The sequence below is a fragment of the Palaemon carinicauda genome, chromosome 45, assembly GCF_036898095.1.
Source record: "Palaemon carinicauda isolate YSFRI2023 chromosome 45, ASM3689809v2, whole genome shotgun sequence".
Lineage (NCBI taxonomy): Eukaryota > Metazoa > Arthropoda > Malacostraca > Decapoda > Palaemonidae > Palaemon > Palaemon carinicauda.
The window spans coordinates 14,430,277-14,448,522 of record NC_090769.1 but is presented as its reverse complement, the minus strand read 5'-3'; the positions used below and the strand labels follow the sequence as shown (position 1 = coordinate 14,448,522).

The 18,246-nt window shown below is 41.5% G+C and overlaps 1 pseudogene; it reads left to right on the top strand.

Moving 5' to 3' along the window:
* The first annotated feature begins 13,050 nt into the window (after window positions 1-13,050).
* LOC137634829 (zinc finger MYM-type protein 1-like) lies at window positions 13,051-14,984 on the top strand (annotated as a pseudogene).
* The last annotated feature ends 3,262 nt before the right edge of the window (window positions 14,985-18,246 follow it).

The window sequence follows — 18,246 nt, the reverse complement described above, 5'->3', positions numbered from 1 at the left end:
CGCCTGCTGATCTGGTATCAGAGGAGGAGGGTCCACTAGGAAGGGCAACCTGTACCCTTCTTTCAGAACTGTCACGGTCCACGTGTCTGCTCCGTGTTCTTTCCATGCTTGCCAAAAAAGTTTGAGGCATCCCCCCACCTGAGGCTCCGGCAGGAGTAGGGGGCCTCCCTCCCTATCTCCTCCTTGATGAGCGGCCTGAACAGCCTCTTCTGGATGCAGAGAAGGACGGTCTATAGGCGGTTTGGATCGGGGCTGATCCCCTACGGGAGGGCTGAGACGACTGGGACCATGTTGTTGCCGAGTTGTCTCTCCTAGGGTGGTTAGGAGCGGGCCGAGGAGGGCGAGGCGTGTCGACGGAGGATCTTCTAAACGTCGGCCTTCTGACCGGGTGGGGCCTGGTCTCGAACGGCTCCTTCATTCTCCGAATTCTCTCCATCGCTTCCTCCGCTGCCTTCGGGGGAAAGATAGAGTCGTCCCACAGGGTCAGGTTCCTCAGAAATCTTGCCTCTCTGTCCGGCAGCCTCCTAGTTATCTTGCTCAAAACAGTGTCCCTCCTTCGTAGGACCTAGTTGGCGGACATGGCTAACGACTGGTATGACAAGAATTTCAGGGCCTTGCCTCCTGAGCTGATGAGTTCCTTGAGCAAGGCCTGGGTCTCCGGAACTGACAGGTCGTAGGACGACTGAACGCCCACCAGTCTAACCAGGAGGAGACGTTGACAAGGTCCTTCGACATCTCCTCCATCATGACCGCCTCCGAAGGAGAGAAGCAGATCGGAGCCGTGGATGCCCTTTCTTCCGAGGCTCCTTGCCCTAGCACGGTGAGTGCTGGCTCCAGTGCACAGGCGCCCGCTCGCTGTCCCTCTGGGAGGTAGAACCTGCTCTGGGACTTCAGGCCCTGGAGCAGCTTGGAGGAGCTCTAGCTCTTGGGCGCCTCGGCGTGGTTGGCCACGATTCTGTCCACGAGAGCCTTTCCCAAATAAACGTCCCTCGTCAAAGGGAGGGCCAAGGAGGGTCGCTGCTGGACTGGGGCGTCCACTATTCTATTTAGGCTGGCACGCCAAGCATCTTCGGAGGAGGGTTCTGGTACGTCCAGCCTGTGGTGACTTCTGATGAGGCCTATCACCCTCCGATAGGCTGATACCTCCGCTGCTGACCCCTCTCCATGGTCGTCTAGCTCCTCCGACGGGGGTGCTGGTGCAAGTGACGGGGGTACCCCGACGGAGGACCTTGCATGTGGGGGAGTCCTGGAGCGACACTCCCGCGGGGGCTCCCGACGAAGGACGGGCATCTCCGTCGGAACGGGGGCCTCCATCCTGGGTCTAACATCTCTCTTGGAGGTTCTCGAATCTACGAGCCTGCTCGTTGAGGAAGGCCGAGGGCTGGGCTCGTGCCGAGCTAGGTGGCCCTTGGAGATCAGGACTCGGCTGCCAGACCGAAGGGGCGACTCTCTCCGCTGGGCGGATGGAGTCGGAACCTTCGCGGTCTTATGCCTGTCAACTGGAACCTGCCATGAGGAATCCCTCCGTCGGGTGCTGCTGCTGCCGGAGGAGTATCTATCCGGGGAGCCCGTCCTCGGACGCCAACCTGAGGGGCCCGGCGCCGCAGCTAGCTCCAGAAGTCTGTCTCGATGAACCATCACCCATTCGTTGCTCTTGGGGGATCTTGGGCGCCGACTCTCGTGGCGCGACCTCAAGGGGGAGCGAGAGCGCAACAACTTCCTGCGGGACTTCCCCTTTTGCCTCCTGAGCTTCCTCAGCGCCTCATCCTCCGAAGAGCAGGAAGGATCCTCCACTGATGAGACCGACGACTTATAGGCCCTCTTCGAAGGCCTCGCTTCCCGCGGTGATGTAGGAGGATTCCTGCGATGCTCCGTGGACGACGACGCCTGCAGAAAAACCTCTGGGAAGATGGCCGACAGCGCTGGGGGGGAGCGAGGAGGCTGTCCCGTGGGAGCCCAGGTCCCCGAAGTCATCCTCCATCCTCATCGGGGACCTGAAGGGCGTCTTAGGGGGAACCCAAGCAGTGGGGTCCGACGGCGGGGAAAGCTCCTTCTCGACGTCGCCCTTGGCTGCTGAACCACCTGAAATGCACGCCCAAGAGGCTGGGGAGAAATTAGCAGCATTATTACCCCACATGGGGTCATCAGAGGAGATGTGACCTGCAGGCACCAGGTCACCATCTCCCGAAAACACTCCCGCCCCTCCCTCAGGCCCCTCACTCGCCTGAAAAGACGCCACAACCCCACTGTCATGAAGATCAGACTCCTGGGGAAGGGCCGCGGGCCTCTTCCCCGCAATGGACTTACCTCGTCCCCTACTCTGGGTAGGAGATGTTGGGAGAGAAGCTCGGACCGCCGAGGCGCTCGTCGAAGCAAGGGAGGTTGGTCTTTTTAGGCGACTTCTTCGCCGCTGCCTTCTTTTTGGTGCTATACCGCACCCACTGCACCTCGTTCCACGACTCGCACTCCGGACAAGTGTCGGAAGGGGAACACACGCTGCCCCTGCACGATGAACACAAGGAGTGCGGGTCAACTTCTGGTTTCGAAAGGAACGCTCCACACGATTTGCCGGCCATAGGCCCAGGACAACGGCGAGGATGCTCCAAGATGAAGGAGAAGCACTACAAGATGAAGGAGAAGCACTACGAGACACAAGCTCGCACAGAGAAAGCACAAAGGGACCACGTGGGACACAAAGGGTCGGGGGCACACAAGTCACACTGGGATAGGGAGAGCGGTGAGATGATATCATGACGCGACCAGAGAACTTACTGGAGGTCGAGACCTGAGCAAGCATGCTCTCTGACCCGGGGTTAGCCTCAGGGCGCGTATCACTCCGCCTAAGGTTACCCCTCATAGAAAATGGGTTTAGGGTAAACTACACAAAACTCTAGTCGGATGGGAGGAGATCCCAGATACTCCTAAGAAAGTAGTTCAAGGTAAGAACTTCATGTTGGAACAAATTACATTTAAGGAGGAACTGTGCCAGTTGTAACATTTGCTAATATATTCACAGATGAGGAGCTAACAGGTATCAACACTGAGATTTTGCTGTAAAGACTTATATAGGACAATGGTGTGCTAGACACTTTCTCAAACATAGACATAGCCCTATGAATATGTTTTGTTATGATGGTGTCAAACTGCAGTAAAAAGCACTTTTTCTCAAAGCTAAAATTAAGCAAAAACAGATTAAGGACATCTATGAAACAGAAATCTTTTAAATCTGACTATAATGAACCTCAAGTCAGATATATTGCGTGAACTGGACTTCAATGAAATCATCAGTGAATTTGCAATTAGAAAATAAAGAGAAAGTGTCAAAAGAGTAATCCTGGCTATACATATACGTAAGAATGAGCTATTATAATTACATGAATGTTACAATATTTTCATATAAATAATTGTAACTACCGGGTATATTTGTAAAAATAAATATGGTAAGAACAACTCACACTTATTCTATTTTGTGTTTATGTATATTCATAACATCAGAAGACTAGTTCCATTGTAATATTTGACAAATAAAACTGTCCTACTAATATATTAGTATTACTGAATTTTGGCTACTAAATTAGACTATAGTTTGTAGTGTATGCAATGAGAGTTGGAAAGGGGGCCTCCGACCAGAGTGGGCCCCAGGTCTCCCACCAGCTTAATCCTGCCCTGTTGATAGTGATAACCGAAATCAATTCTATGATTCTCACATGAGGTGCACATTGCTACCTAATTGAAGCTAGCCAATTGTTGACGTCTATCTTACATACACATACATATACCAAGGCACTTCCCCCAATTTTTGGGGGTAGCCGACATCAACAAATGAAACAAAAACAAAAAGGGGACCTCTACTCTCTACATTCCTCCCAGCCTGACAAGGGACTCGACCAAGTTCAGCTGGTACTGCTAGGGTGCCACAGCCCACCCTCCCCCGTTATCCACCACAGATGAAGCTTCATAACGCTGAATCCCCTACTGCTGCTACCTCCGCGGTCATCTAAGGCACTGGAGGAAGCAGCAGGGCCTATCAGAACTGCATCACAATCGCTCGCCATTCATTCCTATTTCTAACACGCTCTCTTGCCTCTCTCACATCTATCCTCCTATCACTCAGAGCTTTCTTCACTCCATCCATCCACCCCAAACCTTGGCCTTCCCATCAACTCTTGCATTCATCACCTTCTTTAGCAGACAGCCATTTTCCATTTTCTCAACATGGCCAAACCACCTCAACACATTCATATCCACTCTAGCTGCCAACTCATTTCTTACACCCGTTCTCACCCTCACCACTTCGTTCCTAACCCTATCTACTCGAGGTACACCAGCCATACTCCTTGGACACTTCATCTCAAACACATTCAATTTCTGTCTCTCCATCACTTTCATTCCCCACAACTCCGATCCATACATCACAGTTGGTACAATCACTTTCTCATAAAGAACTCTTTACATTCATGGCCAACCCTCTATTTTTTACTACTCCCTTAACTGCCCCCAACACTTTGCAACCTTCATTCACTCTCTGACGTACATCTGCTTCCACTCCACCATTTGCTGCAACAACAGACCCCAAGTACTTAAACTGATCCACCTCCTCAAGTAACTCTCCATTCAACATGACATTCAACCTTGCACCACCTTCCCTTCTCGTACATCTCACAACCTTACTCTTACCCACATTAACTCTCAACTTCCTTCTCTCACACAACCCTTCCAAATTCTGTCACTTATCAGCCAAGCTTCTCTTCTGTGTCTGCAACCAGTACAGTATCATCCGCAAACAACAACTGATTTACCTCCCATTCATGGTCATTCTCGTCTACCAGTTTTAATCCTCGTCCAAGCACTCGAGCATTCACCTCTCTCACCACTCCATCAACATACAAGTTAAACAACCATGGCAACATCACACATCCCTGTCTCAGCCCCACTCTCACCGGAAACCAATCACTCACTTCATTTCCTATCCTAACACATGCTTTACTACCTTTGTAAAATCTTTTCAGTGCTTGCAACAACCTTCCACCAACTCCATATAACCTCATCACATTCCACATTGCTTCCCTATCAACTCTATCATATGCTTTCTCCAGATCCATAGACGCAACATACACCTCCTTACCTTTTGCTAAATTTTTCTCGCATATCTGCCTAACTGTAAAAATCTGATTCATACAACCCCTACCTCTTCTAAAACCACCCTGTACTTCTAAGATTGCATTCTCTGTTTTATCCTTAATCCTATTAATCATTACTCTACCATACACTTTTCCAACTACACTCGACAAACTAATACCTCTTGAACTACAACACTCATGCACATCTCCCTTACCCTTATATAGTGGTACAATACATGCACAAACCCAATCTACTGGTACCATTGACAACACAAAACACATATTGAACAATCTCACCAACCATTCAAGTACAGTCACACCCCCTTCCTTCAACATCTCAGCTCTCACACCATCCATACCAGATGCTTTTCCTACTCTCGTTTCATCTAGTGCTCTCCTCACTTCCTCTATTGTAATCTCTCTCTCATTCTCATCTCCCATCACCGGTACCTCAACACCTGCAACAGCAATTATATCTACCTCCCTATTATCCTCAACCTTCAGTAAACTTCCCAATATTCCGCCCACCTTTTCCTTGCCTCCTCTCCTTTTAACAACCTTCCATTTCCATCTTTCACTGTCTCTTCAATTCTTGAGCCAGCCTTCCTTACTCTCTTCACTTCTTTCCAAAACTACTACTTATTCTCTTCATATGAATGACCCAATCCCTGACCCCACCTCAGATCAGCTGCCCTCTTTGCCTCACGTACCTTGCGTTTTACTTCCACATTTTTCATACTTCTCTACACTATTACTCTGCAGCCATTCTTCAAAAGACCTCTTTTTCTGTTCCACTTTTACCTTCACTCCTTCATTCCACCATTCACTGCCCTTCCTCATGCTGCCTCCAACAACCTTCTTGCCACACACATCACTTGCAATCCCAACAAAATTTTCTTTTACTAACTTCCACTCCTCCTCTAAATTACCAGTTTCTCTTACTTTCACTTCGTCATATGCCATTTTCAACCTTTCCTGATATTCACTTTTTACCCCCTGTTTTATTAGCTCTTCGACCCTCACTAGCTCCCTTTTACATCCACCTACTCTATTCCCCCACTCTTTTGCTACAACCAATTTTCCTTCCACTAAAAAATCATCAGACATACCGTTAGCCATACCCCTAAACACGTGCACGTCTTTCAATCTTCCAAACATTCTTTTAGTTATCAACACATAATCCACTAATGGCCTTTCTACTACCCTTCCAATTGCCACTCTTACCCATGTATACTTGTTTTTATCTTTCTTTTTTAAAAAGCTAGAACTTATCACCATCTCTTGCTCAACACACATATCTACCAGTCTCTCACCACTATCATTTTTACCTGGTACGCCATACTTCCCAATGACACCTTCTACCTCTCCAACGCCCACTCTAGCATTTAAGTCGCCCATGACAACTACATAATTCCCTCTACCCAGTCTCTCTACACACCTAGTTAATTCATTCCAGAACTCATTCCGCTCTTCTTCACTTTTCTCACTACCTGGCCCACATGCACTGTCAAATGCCCAACATTCCCTACCCAACCTAACCCTTACCCACATTAACCTAGATGATATCTTCCATTCCGCTACTTTACCTGTCATCCATTCACTCAGCAATAAAGCCACACCCTCTCTCGCTCTTCCTCTTTCAATCCCAGACACTCTACCAGACATTTCACCAAACATCACTTTACCCTTTCCTTTTATCTTTGTCTCACACAAGGCTAATACATCCATCCTTCTATTCCTAAACATACTTCCAATTTCACATCTTTTACTCTCTATCGTACTACATCCACGCACATTCAAACACCCCAAAACTAGAGTGCGGGGAGCAGTCACTCTCCCACCAGCTCCATCTCCTTGTCTATGTCTCACAGGATTGTAGATACAGGAGACGGGGTTCCCAGCCCCCTCGTCCCGTCCCTTTCAGTCGCCTCTTACGACATGCAGGGAAAACGTTGGCACTATTCTAATTGTTTTTATGCCCCATAGTCTAACACTTCTAGTTCCTATTGCCCTTAAACGGCGGCGTAAATGTTTTACGATAACTTAAATGGGAAGTTCACTAAACAAGTACAGTAACCATGAGTAAACTGCATTACGTTGCCATACATGTGTCTGCCAACTGAAATTACATGTACAGTACTGTACAAATTATGTAACCAAATTCAACAAAAATATTTTCACCAAATTATTTGTGGTGCTTCCATGTATTTAACATAACTTGCATACTTTTAATGTTATTTCCAATTTACTTAACCAATTAGGTTTTCTGAAATTTCTCAGAATACAGTATTATACTGTACTCTATTCCATTAAACATTTTATTACATTAATTCCGATGCTTTTTCAATTAAAAAGCCTTTGAAATTTACTAGCTGAAAATTCTATGAACATTTTGAAATGTACTATTGTGCATTCTTACAGTTTTTCCATATCCCAGAGCTCTAAGAAAAATATAGCACATTTAGATTTTATTGTTCAAATCTGATAATTGCTCAATGCTGATTTTTTAAAATTATTGTGCAAGATAGATTTTTGGGACTCCTTTGTAAGTAAGATGCTGTAAAAAGGAGTCAGAAAAGTACAGATTCTTAAAATTTCAGGGCAGGCTATTCAGAATACCAAAGAAAGACTCCCCAGAGAGAAGTGTGCTCCACAATATGACTGAATTCAACAATTACATCAGAGGTGATGTACTCAAAATAACGATCATCATGCATGTCCATCAATTACTGCACTGAGGGGCTTGGATGTGTATTATAGATTTAAAAAGACCCACAATGTGACTGATTTCAACAATTACGTCAGAGATGATGTATTCAAAATAACGATCATCATGCATGTCCACCAATTACTACACTGAGGGGCTTGGACATGTACTATAGATTTAAAAAGACTTATTGGCTCGTCCCATCTGACCCCTACTTCTGACTTAACCTAGGGTTTAGACAGACAAAACAAATTTGCCTAGGGTACACATATAAAGTCTTGGCAAGTTCTTCAGTAACTAGGTTTCCTGATCAATTTTGCCAAATCCATGTGAATTTAAGGAAGGATATTTCCATGGCTAGGTCCTCAATGGAATATGTTAAAGCCACTCCAAGGCTAACAAAAACATCTCGGCAAATAACTCTAAGCAAGATTATTTCAAACTGCTTCTTCACCAGTCAGCAACTAGAGATCTTGTGCCTTCTTCAGTTTGTCCATTTGCTGACCCCATGTCCAAGACTAGGTTGAAAGACCGCAATTGGGTTTGGAGAAGAGCAGCCCAGGAGTTGAGACCTATGGACTCAGTTGCCCAGGTGTTGCAAAAGAATTCTCAGGCCATGGACAACATAAATTGCCTTGTTTATGTTAGTCTTATTGGTCCCTCCTCCAATTGCCATGATCCTTCCTATAGATGCATCCTGGTCGGGTTGGGAGGTCATTCACAGGCGACCTACGTACTTAAGAAATGGTCCCCTCAGTTTACATAATTTCACATAAATCTATTGAAACTGATGGGGGTATTCCCGACAAAAGACACTGTCCATAAAAGAACGCTCATAATAATTTTCATAAACAACCAGGCAACTTTATGTTGCCTCAGGAAGGGGGATCCTGCTCAAGAATTTAAAATGCAGTGACCTCCCATTTTGAGGTTCCTTTAGGAGAGGAATGTATTCCTCAAACCAATCAATCTGTCTGGATCACTCAAAGTTGTGGCAGATTTCCTGTTCAGGCATTCAGTCAGTCCTGCATATGAAATAGACCTTGGACCAGAAAGTTTTTCAGTAGATATACCTGTTTGCAAAAAAGAACACAAGCTTCTACTATACATAGTTCCAATTGTGGATTCTCTGCCCTTGGTAAAAATGCACTGATTCTGGAGTGGAACAGGTCATAGATCTATCCGTTTCCTCCAACTAGAGTTTTATTAATACTGTACTGCAATTTCTTAGGATTTCAATATCCTTCATGTTTTTTTTTTTTTCTTTTATGTATAGCCTTGCTAGTAGCTCTACTATGGCCAAACTGCCTGTGTCATCCACATGATCCACAGCTCCAGGAAGTGCCCAAGACTAAGATTACATCTGTTTCGTCTGCACTTTGATAAGCTGCAAGAGATCTTCATCCACGAGACAATTCCAATTGGTTTGGAAGCATGGATGACCTGAGATATGTGTCGCTTAGTTGTATTCTTGGTTTCCAATTTGGTCCACCTCTTTGAGGAAAAGAATAGGAAGTTTCAGCCATCAAAGATCCATACATACAAATCAACATTGACAAAACCTCGCAAGAGTGCTTTTAGTGTGTATTTAGACTGACATGGCTCACAAGAAAGTTTGTCTTTCTTGGCTTTGCATGTACCATTTACACACATACCAGAAGTATCTTAGTCTCTGGACTGGGTCCTTAGTTTGGCAAAGTTAAATAATTCCTCCATCTCCCTTAAAGAACTTATCAAAAAGCTGTAGATTTGATAGTTTTAGTCTCAGCCTCCCAGGAGCAAGGAGCAGTGAACATGCTGCCTCCTAGAGAGATCTTTATTACCATATTCTGGGTATTCTTTTAATGCTGACCCAGGCCTCTCATTTTCAGCCAAAAACAAAATTCCTTTTAGAGATGAGATTAGCTTTAAATTATGGTCCTCGAGTCTGGAGATACTGAACTTTAGTAACCTCGATCTGTCTGGTGTCTACCTACAACTATAAGCCTACCTACAGAGATCCATGCCCTCAGAAGGTACAGTAGTTTGATTCAAATACAGACACCAAAAAATCCCTTTCAACAGGGGCTATCCCGATCCTGTCTCCATACCTAAAATTCATGACGAGAAAAATTGCTGCTTTACTAGTTTTGAAGTGTTCTGAGCTAATCGGTGGTGGCTCATGGCTAAGATTAGTGGGGGTGATGCTCTATAATAATTTGTAGGCTTTGCTTTGATAGTGTAAAAGGAAACAAACAGGTATAAGAAAACTTGTTCAGAAACTTGATAGAATCCTAAAAGAAAAACAAAAAAAAATGACTTACCTAAATCGTTATTGTTCAAGCTTCATCCATTCATTTAAAAATCTAATCCATTTTTCTTGTTTTGATTTGCGAGGAAAGATCAATAGTTTTCTCTCTATTTTTCTCCACTGAAAGCCCTGCAAGAGCATTTAGTCTTTCCAAATTCCTAGAACTTCTTTTTTTCAATGTTGAAAAGCTGCGTTGTACCTCTGATGCAGTCGTGAGACTAGTCAAGAGAACCAATAAAAACTGCAAAAAAGAAAAAAAAATGAATCAAATGTAATAGCTAGTAGGATAATAATATGATTCTATACTTAGATTAAAAAATGTGGTACACGGTTTTCCAGCACAACACACGTGGAGTAAAAATAATCTACAGGCGGCTATATATCGCCAACATACCAAGGTCGGCACAACGGGATTAGCTTGAATACTCCATGACTGGAGAGTATGGAAACAGTAAGAGATTAGAAGATTTGGCACTGCTAGAGAGAATAAAGATCTATGAGACAGTATTAGTACCTACAATGTTTGCAAATATTGAGACATGGGGTGTAATAAAGAAAGTAAAAAAAAACCTACTGCGGAAATGATCCATTTCCAATTAATGATGTAAAAGATGCAGAAAATTTCACCAGACTACAAGAGACCTACCGAAACATGGTAAATATGAGTCTAACACAGGCAGTTTTCCCTGATTGTGAAAAAGTTGCTTGTATCAAGCCTGTGTATAAAGGAAAAGGTGATGCAGACAATTTAAGTTCATATAGGCCAATATCAAATCTGTCATATTTTTCGAAAATTATTGAAACTGCTGTACACGAACAAACCTGGAAATATCTGAAAAAATCTAATGCCATACCTGATGATCAATCTACATACAGAGAAAATTACTCCACAGAAACAACAGTGTTAGCGATAAAAAATGACAACAGAAATTATAACAAATGGCAAGTGTTGCATTCTTGTGATGCTTGATCTAAGTGCAGCATTTGATACTGTAGAACATACATATCTGATGGAAGACCTTAAAGCTGTGGGCATCGTAGAACGAGCATACGACTGGTTTGTGAGTTATCTTGAAAACCGCAAAGTTAAAGTAGTAATATCAAATGTTGAATCTGAGACAAGAAAACTAACCAAAGGGGTGCCTCAAGGCAGTGTACTAGGTCCTCTCCTGTTTGAAATTTACACGATTGAACTGGCAAATATACTTGAAACTCACAGAGTTAAGTTTAAAATATACGCTGATGATACACAATTCTATTTCCCAATAGAATCAGTTGATGAAGCTAAAAGAAAGATACATGAAATAATGAATGACATTAAGGCTTGGATGTTAACAAAAAAGCTCAAGCTCAATGAAGACAAAAGGGAATGTATTATTTTTGGAAATGAAAAAGATATAAAAAGAATCGAATGCTTCCAAAGAATTGAAATAGGTCAATCGATCATTGACCTAAAGAAATCTGTCAGGAATCTTGGAGTAATCATGGATGATAGACTGACAATGAACGAACATATAAATAATATGGTAAGAAATTGTAACTATCATATTAGAAACATAGCATTTATTAGTAAATACTTAGATGAAAAATCTATGGCCATACTCATTAATCACCACATATTTTCAAGAATTGATTACTGCAACTCACTGTTCTATGGCTTACCAAATTATCAGCTGAAGAAAATTCAGAGAGTACAAAACAGAGCCGCTAGATTAATAAAAGGACTACACAATAAGGAAAGAGTTACCCCTGCACTAATTAAATTACACTGGCTACCGGTAAAAGCGAGAATTGAATACAAGCTGCTCTTACTAACGTTTAAGATACTGAATCAAAATGAACCAAAATATCTAAAAGAATGCCTGAATAAAATAGAACTAGAAACAAATGTTAACACAAGACACATGAGTGACAAACATAGGCTATCTGAACCAAGAACAAATAGTAAATTTGGTGAAAGGGCTTTTAGCTACTGTGCGCCCAGACATTATAATAAACTGCCAACTGAAATGAAGGACCTAAAGGGAGCAATTGAATTTAAGAAGAAACTAAAGACATTACTTTTCACAAGATCATATGATTTGGAAGATGCTACAATCAAAGAATTGTATAAGTTATAATGAAAATGTTTCGTTAGATGATTAATATGGACCCGCCCGAGAAGTAGTTCACTCAACTTCAGTGGAGGGTTGGATTTAAACCCAAAACAAGTAAACAAGTAAGTAATAAAAGAAATTTAAGAATAGAGAGTATATCGTACAAAATTATGAAAGGAATGTTTGAACAGGTTGCTACCACACCTTCCTGAAGGGCTAATAGCAGAAACAGGAATATGGCCAGTTGAAAATAGAATAGAGTATAAAAAGGCGATGCTTTTTCATATCATCATAACATCAGATGACAAACGACTAGTTAAGGTGGTAGTGGAAGATCAAATAAGAGAACCACGTGGGGAATGTTGGGGAAAAATATAGAAATATGCAATAAATGATATTAAAATTGAATAAGCAGGAAAGTATAAAAGACATGAACTCGAAAAAGAAATAAAAAGTAAAGTGGCAAATGAAATTTTAAAAAAATGAAGAAAAGAAAGCAGAGATGACTAAACTGAAATTTGTGAATACTAATGGCAGAAGAGACTACATAGGAGAGGCAGTAATAGTTATGAAAACAATGTTGAATATGCTAGAACTAAAAGAAAATTATAAAAACAGGGATGACAAGGACAGACTTTGTGCGTTTGTGTAGAGAGGCAGAGGATACTGCTGAGCATATGTTTAATTGTAATGAGTTAGGAAAATTAAGAAATAACATATAAATAGGGAATTTAGAAACACCAACTAAAGAGGTTGTCCGGTATATTCGAAAGGTCCTTGAAGTTAGAAGTAAAAATATGCAAGCTGTGCTGTCTGTGTAGGAGGTAACTATTGATAATGAATTTCCTCCAGATTGCAGCGCTTTGCACCTACTACGCTTCTTCTTGTAGTGTGCCCACAATCATATTGTTGTGGAGAGAGCAACGAGGAAACTGCTTTGCGTGCAGACTCTTTGGTGCTAATGTAGGGCACACAGAAATGGCATTTACCAACGACGGTTTCAGTAGCTGGAAGAAACTGCATGAAAAGGCATTAAAGCATGAAAAAAACGCATACCATGTTATTGCTATGGAAAGTGGCCCAACCTCAAAATTTCACTGTTGCATTGTGATTTTCATATAAAACTTAATAACCAACATAAACAACAGGTTCTTCGCAATAAAGAATATGCTAAGGAACTATTGAACATTGTTATTACAATTGCTAAAACAAAAATAATATTTTGGGGACATAATGAAAACCAAAGTTCTTTAAATAAGGGCGCCTTTCCAGAAATCTTTGACTTTATAACAGAGTCAGAGATTTTGTGACCTGAAAAAAAAAAGATTCCTTTAAATGCCACGTATAAATTTGGGTTAAGTCAGAATTATCTTCTCAAAGCTATAGCTGATTGTGTGCTTGATGGCATAGCCAAAGAAACAAAATCATCACCCTTTTTTGCAGTAATATCTGATGAGACTGAGATATTAGTGTTATTGAGCAGCTCTGTTTCTGCATTAGGAATCCCATAGAAGAAACAGTAGATGGGAGGTTCACAGGATTAATTCCTTTGAATAATCTGGATGCTACTTCTGTAGCTAACGTGTTGTTAGGGAAGCTCCCTAATCTTGGTCTGAATAGCACAGTGCTATGATACTTCATCAGTAATGAGTGGCAAAATAAGTGGTGCAGAGGCACAATTTCGAAAATCTTTGAAGAACCCATGAGTTTGTGTGTATCATGGCAGTCAGTCATAACACAGAGCTGGCTGCCCACCATAAGTATCAGATTTTTTTTTTTAACTTAATTTCAGCTCTGATTAACTTTAGAAGATTTTTCTAACCATGCAAGATCTGGTGAAGAAAAAGCCTTAGCTAATGGATTCCTACAAACTTAAAATAAGTTTGAGACAGTCTCTCTGTTGAATACCCCTTCTGAAATATTTGATATTTCAACCCAACTATCAAAGACATGGCAGAATATTGAACTTGCTGCATCACTTAGAAAGGCACAAGAAACCTCTGAAATTATTAGGGACAAAAGAACAACAGACTACGATTTTAACACCATTTGGTAAAAATCAACTGATTTTGCTACTGAGAAAAAACATAACTTCAACTTTTCGTCAGCCTTCAAGGAAAAGGAAATCATCTTTACGTTTATTGGAATCTGTAATCGAAAGCACGGGCCATCGAGACACTTTAGATAGGATTGATTACCCAAGGGAGTACTGTACATGTTCTCTCTATACCCTATACCCATAATTTTTACAAAGTACGCAGTGAACTTAGACAAAGATTTGATGAACCAAAAAGTATTCTTCTTAGTGTAGCTGCTTGCCACCCATCACCTACAAATTTCTGGAATGAAAATGACTTGCAATACTTTGCTGACCAGTACTCAATTGAAAGGGAAAGCCTCCATGCAGAACTACTTATTGCTCAGAGAACACTACGGGATGGTGTGAAATATATTTCTGATGCTTTGGATAAACTGAAAGCAATGAAGGAAGGTTCCCTACACTTTGTAATTTAATGCATTTTTTGGTTTACTTTGCCTGCCAGTAATGCCAAATGTGAGCGATCTTTTTCCGTCTTGAAATTGGTCAAAATTTACCTCAGGACATCAATGAGTCAGGAACGACTGACCAGTCTAGGCACAATTTCTACTGCAACAATTTGCCGTGGATTCCCTTGATCTTTAAAAGGGTAGGAAATAGATTTGCAGCTATCCGAATATCTTTACAGTCAAACTCGGGTGAATCCACCACAAGGCGTTTATCTCTAATTTGATTAAGTTAGATGCAATATTCTTCCTGTAATCAATGTGATTTATTTTATTTTCATTTTTTTGGCGAGATCAATAGCTCCGTATTATTTTATCTTTTTAATTAGTTTTGTTCTCCTGTAAGAATACGTGAAAGGATATGTACAGAGAATAGTTTCATCATAGTATCATGTAATATGCTTCATATATAAATATATGTGACCTGCATACAATACTCCACTTTTTTCCTCCTGCTCATCAAACAAGTTACCATCTAATGGTCACATCAAATATATCAAGCTGGTAGGATTCCAGCCCCCCAATATTTAACCTCTAGTGATGCCACTGCCTAAACCCCATTAAATCTTCCAACAAGCAACATTAATTTTGACGTCAAAGTAGACTAAATTATGACATGAAGATATAGGCTATTGGATTATGATATTAGTAGGGAAATCAAAACTTAATTTCTAATTACAAATTATATAGTGCTTTTGCCAACTGAATATGTATGTTAACCATAGTCAAGTTCCGGCTGTAGTTACCGTAATGACTTGAAATTTTCTGTATAATATAATTCTGGATTAAAACTTCAAATTATGAAACGACAGTAACCAATGAAAATGGCATTTCAGGATTAGACAACACATAAAACATAAATGAAAAAGTACAGTGAAGTAATATTAAGGTCACTCACCAACACCGAAATCATACAATGACTTAAACATGGTTTACCGCTTCTCACCTTGAACGTTAAGGATTACAGAGGTCCTGCGAAGGGCGCGTTAGATACCGCTCTCCTGACGAGACGAAAGCATTCTTGAAATGTGTTTTTGAGAAAGCACAAAGATCAGCAATGCAGGAAACCTATGGCCAAGAAAAGTCCTCCACATATGTATGCATCGGGTCTAACTGACAAAAAGCTTACACACACACACACGAGAGAGAGAGAGAGAGAGAGAGAGAGAGAGAGAGAGAGAGAGAGAGAGAGAGAGAGAGAGACTCCTTCCACCACATGTTATATTTAGAAACTGTTACTAGCTTCCAGTGTTCTGTCGAAGGTAATAAAGTCACAAGTACAGTAAACAGCCTTTGGGTAGTTCAGAATAGTTTTAAGAACCAGTAATGGCTCTGATGCAATTAATAAAGTTATACGTTATAACACAAATTTATTGAAAATTATAAATTTTAATCCTTAGTGAAAATGTGATCACGTATGCTAAGTAGCAATAATAAAATGTATTAAAAGTTCTAAGTTCTTTTCCGAGGTTTCAACTTAATTTAAACAATTTGACGTTCCTATAACTTTATTGTAGTTGAACTCTGAAGATACACAACTAACACAAGGTACAGTATAAATATTAATTTTCTAAAGCTTTACGATAAAATACTTTTCCATTTCTGTAAAACCGTCAACATGGTGACCTACGATATAATAACGATAGCCATATTTAGTAATACTCAATGCAACTACATTTACCCAAGTGCGTTCATGCGAGTATTTATAAATTAATCTAATTTCACGTCACGTTAAGATATAACTTGTGTCTTTAGTATTTATTAAATAGTAGTTTTCAACCAAAGTTCAATGTATATATTTAAACAATAGGCAGTTGATATTCGGATGATAACGGTTATTTAAAAGTGTGGAAGACCATTGGTAGATGCAATAATGTTAAAGAAATATATTAAAATAGAAAAACCATATCTTTTCCACAACGGTAACTTTTTTAAGGTAATAGGTTGGCCAGGGCACCAACTACCCGTTGAGATACTACCGCTAGAGTTATTGAATCCTTTGAATGATCAGACAGTATTACATTGGATCCCTCTCTCTCGCTATGGCTCATTTTGTCTCTGCCTACACATACACCAAGTGGTCTGGCCTATTCTTTCCACATTCTCCTCTTGTCTTCATACACCTGACAACACAGATTACCAAACAATTCTTCTTCGCTCAGGGGGGTTAACAACTGTACTGTAATTGTTCAGTGGCTACTTTTCTCTTGCTAAGGGTAGAAGAGACTCTTTAGCTATGATTAGCAGCTCTTCTAAGATACTCCAAATTCAAACCATGGTCTTCCACTGTCTTAGGTTAGAGTTCTCTTGCTTGAAGGTCCACTCGGGCACGCTGCCCTATTTTATTTATCTTCTTCTTTTTTTTTTATAGTTTATGTGTGAAGGATCTAATTAAATGTTGGTAGTTCTTAAATTATTTCATTTCAATTGTTCATTACTTCTATTGTAGTTTAGTTATTTCTTCGTTTCATTTCCTCATTGGGCTGTTTTTTTTCTGTTGGAGCCCTAGGGCTTATAGCATCCTGCTTTTCCAACTAGGGTTTTAGCTCAGCTTATGATAATAATAATAATAATAATAATAATAATAATAATAATAATAATAATAATAATAATAAAAGTATCTGAAGCGAGAAGAAATTCTGCCATTGTTTGGTCAAAGATGCAGTCATTTTAATTACTGTCCTTAGCAAATCGGGGACAAACCTAGCTTCGAAGAAAATCACCATCATTTCAAGTGGCAGGGGGGGGGGGGAGGGGGGTCACATAGCCTCCCATATGCCGCAACATTGGGTCCAAATTGCATAAAAAAATTTGTTCTAGAAGCTTGTACAAGGAAACCAACGTGGGCGTATTTAAGGAAGCCAACCAGGATGAAAAATATTAAAACATTCCTATATGGAAATGATGATTCCACATCGTAATCATCTCTGCCCATACACCGTTATATAAGCCTCCAGAAGAGGATGTCCAAACGAGATAGGAATGCAAGATTTTAAGAAAACAGAGGTAGGACCAGGACCCTAGGTAGGGCAAACATATAATCCCCAAAATTTTGTCATGTGGGTGACGAAGAGATGTCCTAACAGAGACGAAGTAAAGCAGCTAACCAACCCTTCCTGCTGGTGGCGAGACTTAGCCCTTCCTGCTAGTGGTGAGGCCTAGTTAGCCCTTCCTTCTAGTGGCGAGACTTAGCCCTTCCTGCTAGTGGTGAGGCCTAGTTAGCCCTTCCTTCTAGTGGCGAGACTTAGCCCTTCCTGCTAGTAGTGGCGAGACTTAGCCCTTCCTGCTAGTGGTGAGGCCTAGTTAGCCCTTCCTTCTAGTGGCGAGACTTAGCCCTTCCTGCTAGTAGTGGCGAGACTTAGCCCTTCCTGCTAGTGGTGAGGCCTAGTTAGCCCTTCCTTCTAGTGGCGAGACTTAGCCCTTCCTGCTAGTAGTGGCGCGACTTAGTAAGCCCTTCCTGCTAGTAGTGGCGCGACTTAGTAAGCCCTT